Raw genomic sequence first — 4,673 nt, 5'->3', positions numbered from 1 at the left:
GCAAAAAAGAAACCTGATGCAACACTTATGAAAGGTGAACGAAAAACTAAATCAACTCTTCTAAAATCTAATATAAGTTAAAATTATTAGAGAAATAATGAATAGAAACAAGAAAAACAACACTCATAAACGCGAAAGACAAAAAGTGACAAAAAAAGGCAAAGATGATAAAAGAAAAACTCACCCAGAAAAGTGACATAAACTCCAGCGAAGGCTCTTTGATCTCCTTGGGATTTCTAGAGCTCCAAGGTCAAATGTTCAAATAATATCTAGAGGTTTCAATTAAATAGATTTGGGTGGATTAGGGTTTATGACGTGCATGTCTAAAATCAAGGAAAAAGTAACACTTGGCGGAAATTTATAAAAATATTGATTCTGCCACCTTTAGGAAACTAATGATGAATCCCTATATTATTGATCTGATTTATAATATTTGTTTGTAGTGCTAAGATCTTCCTCATATTATAAACAAAATGCTTTCATTGTGCTTAAGGATTCATGAATTTTTGCAAGTAAAATGAAGAGTTTTTATGTTAATTTTATGGAACATTTAACATAAACCAAAAACTGAACAGTAGCATAAACGGGTATAAAACATCATAAAAAAGGCATTACAACAATAACATGATAAAGGAGCTCACCCTTCGTGGGCTACGTCTCCTTGGTCCAGCTTCCAATGGCTTGGGCCTCTCTATTATGCTCAAAAGTATAAAAATTTGTGTTTACAATGCTCAAATGCTTCTGAAACCTACTCCAGTCAATCTAGAATACTAAAAAATGGCCATCTAGCCTCTTCTTGCATCCAATTTGGTGGAAAAATGAAGAATTTATGACTTCTCCTAGTTCTCCCACTATTCATTCCACAAATTGCTCCACATCCGACAGGAACCCACAATTTCGCTCAAAAAATCCGCTAACCGAGCGATAATTTTGCCGCACAGCGGACCATAATTTTTCGGCACCGATTGTCCATCACAAATCGCAATTGACAAATTCTAATGGGTCTTATGGTCTGTGAATGCAGTGAGCGATGTGCGACTATGATACAATAGACCCGACAAAACATTAAGTGCAGCCTATAACCTTATCACATCTAGGATATCTCAATCAGCAGAAAATTAGGGTCTTGGATATGCAGGTCTTTCGGCGTGCTGTGATTTGCGATTGCAAGATCACATCACAACCTAGTACCTGTCGGGGGCCAATTCTGTAATGCTAGCCCTTCGCTCATCTATGATTGCAATCCATCGCATTATGATTTCAATAGATTCTTGAAAACCTGTTCGCCTGCCCGATCGCATCACACCCGTCCCTGCTCGGGGGCTGATTTTTAACACTGACCTACTTGCAATTTCGATTTGTGACATGCGGGGGCCTAAGGTGGCTTACCACTTGGCACCTCCTCATTCACTGAAGGACCTTTCCACATCATCCAATCCTGCCATGTGAGCAAGTCAAACTTGAACTTTGACATATGATAACTTCTGTATACGAGCTCAGATTTGAGTGTTGTTCACACCGTTGGAATTAGAATGATGAGCTCTTTGAACTGAAGCTAAGTTTAACAAGGTTATGGAACTTTTATTTTTGAGCCTAATTTTGAGCACCTGATTACTCCTCCCCACTGGAAGCCTTTTGGAGCCCAAAAGGATCACTTTGAAATGTTCAGTAGGTGAGGGTACAGTTCCCTCACCTTTCCAACCTCTATCCATTTTTATTTTGAAGGAATTGTACCCTTGAGCCCCATTCGAAGATAATCAATAATTCCCCTTTTTGATGTCCTTGTTCTTATGTCAAGTATAGTGTCTTACTGAAGCACATCAAGGAATTATGGAGAAAAGTCTTCAATAGATGGAATTTGAATATTCTCTCCTTGATATTAAATCAGAGGAAGCTCATACAACCTTATATTGTCAACATTAACAACGGGATAAATTTGCATATATGAAGGCAAATGCATCCTAAAGGCATTGTTACCAATCTTTTCCAAAATTCTGAATGAACCATATCTAATTGGTTTGAGATTTTTACCTTCTCCTGGGAGCCTCTCTTTGTTAATGTGAATCCAAACTTCATCACCAACTTGGAACTTGTAATCTTGATGATGCTTGTCGTGCCTTGCTTTGAATTTTCCTTGTCTTGTCTCAAGCTGTTCTTGAACCTTTTGGTGTACTAATTGTATTTTTTCAATGAACTTTCTTTCTTTGTCTATGCCTCTATGGCCTTCAATAGTAGCACCTTTCCCAAAAATAAAATTGAAAGGAGATTTAGGAAAGTATCCCATAAATGCCTCAAATGGTGAAGTTTGAGTGGAAGAGTGCTTGGCTCAGTTGTAAGCATGTTGAATATAGTGCAACTATTCATCCCACAACTTAGGATGCTTGCTGCAATACCCACGCAAAAGATGTATCACTGTTCTATTCACTACCTTTATTTGACCATCTATTTTTGGATCAAAGGTTATACTCTTTATTAATTTGTGTCCATGAATCCCCACAAGTTTGACCAAAAATTTCCCACAAAGTGAGAATCTCGATCACTAACAATGGATGTGGGCAATCCAAAATGCACCCAAACATTCTGAAAGAATAACTGAGCAGTTTGTTCAGCAGTAACTTGCTTTTTACATGTCATCAAAATTCCATTTTTCTAAACCTATCCACAACTTCATACAAATAATCATGACCTTCTTTTTACAATGAAAGACCTCCTACAAAATCCATAGAAACACTCTCCCACGGCCGTGAAGGAACCGGAAGTGGTATGTACAATACTAACTTCCTATTCTAGGCTTACTGATTGCACATAATGAACATCCTTTAATAAAATGAGACAAACCTTCAAGCATACGAGGCCAATAAACATACCTTTGTAGATGTGCCACCATCTTACTTACACTGAAATAACCAGCAATAAGAGAAGTGTGCGCCTCTCTTTTGATGTTAAGTCTTTCTCCCTAAGGATTAAAAAGCTTGCCAAGATGGTATAATAAATTATAATGCAAATGATAATCCAATTCCTCTACTTGGACACCATGACTCAAGCTTGCATAAACATCTTGAAAGTCATTATCTAATTCATATTGCTTAATATAACTTTAATGTAAAACAGAATTATACTTGAGTAAAGTAGCTGCACTAACAATCGGCCTAGAAAGAATATCAACAACTTTATTGTAGATACCTTTCTTATACCTGATTAACAAGTGATATTTTTGAAGGAAACCCATCCATCGGAAGTGCCAACTTTGATTGATATTGGAAGTGTTGCAATGGTTGATGATCAGTGTGAATGACTATTTCCTTACCCATCAGGTAGTGTTTCCATTTTTTCACAATTTTCACCAATGCATACAATTCCTTGTCATATGTAGGATAGTTAATCACTACACCATTAAAAGTTTCTGAATGAAAATAGATAGGCTTACCATTTTTCGTGAGGACTGTAACCATAGCCTAGTCACTAACATCTGTTTGAATCTCAAATGATTGTCTCAACTCTCGAAGTGCGAGTACGGTAGATGTACTGGTATTTTCCTTCAATGCATCAAAGGCCTTTTTCTGTTTTCCTCCCCACTGAAAATTCTTTTTTCACATTGGTCAACACATACAAAGGAGCTGTTATAAGAGAGAAATTAGCAATGAATTTCCTCCAATATTGGGTTTCTCCCAGAAAACTTCTTACCTCTATAATTGTCTTGGGCCTTGGCCAATTCACAATGACATCAACCTTGAGGGATCTATTTTCAACTCACCTCCTCTGAAAATATGACACAAGTAAACTAAATAAGTCTTTCCAAACTCACATTTTGACATCTTCAGATACAACTTTTCTTGTTTCAAGACATCAAGTACTTTTCTTACATGCGTGACATGTTCAACACAGGATTTACTGAAAATTAAGATGTCATCTAGGTAGACTATGACAAATTCATGAATAAATGGCCTCAACACATCATTCATCACACGCACAAATGTAGCGGGAACATTACATAAACCAAACGGCATAACTAGCCATTCAAACAAACCCTATTTTGTTTTGAATGTTCTCTTCCAAATGTCTCCTTCAACTAATATAATTTGATGGTAGCCACTTCTTAATTCCATCTTAGTAAAATAATTTGCATATTTCAATTGGTCTTGTAAATCATTTATTCAAGGTAGTGGGTAAGGGTTCTTTACCATAATTTTGTTTAATTCATGAAAGTCCACACACATGTGCCATGTTCCATCCTTCTTTGACACCAAGACAATAGGTGAACCACAAAGTGAGGAATATGGTCTGATGATCTCTTTATTCAAAAAATCTTGGATTTGTGTCTTAATTTTTGCGCTTTCCATCACTGACATCTTGTACATGCCTATCTTAGGAAGAGGACAATCCTTTTGTAACTGTATCTCGTGTTGGATTCCTCTCTTGGGAGGTAATCCCTTTGGTTCATGCATCATTTCATCATATTGGTTAACTACGTCAACCAATTCAGTTTCAAATTCGAATCACAACCTTTAAAACCTTCATTATCAACATCATTTTTGGGTTTGATCATGAAAAACACAAAATTTTTGCTCGAAATCACCAGTCTTTTCATCTGCCCTGCATTAACAAGCGAAATATTTGTTTCCTTGCTGTGAGCTCTCACAATATATTCTAGTCCATTTTTTAATAAATTATAT

The sequence above is a fragment of the Pinus tabuliformis genome, chromosome 7, assembly GCF_031772625.1.
Source record: "Pinus tabuliformis cultivar Carrire ecotype Pingquan chromosome 7, CPIR1, whole genome shotgun sequence".
Taxonomy (NCBI): domain Eukaryota; kingdom Viridiplantae; phylum Streptophyta; class Pinopsida; order Pinales; family Pinaceae; genus Pinus; species Pinus tabuliformis.
This window is presented reverse-complemented; position numbering follows the sequence as displayed.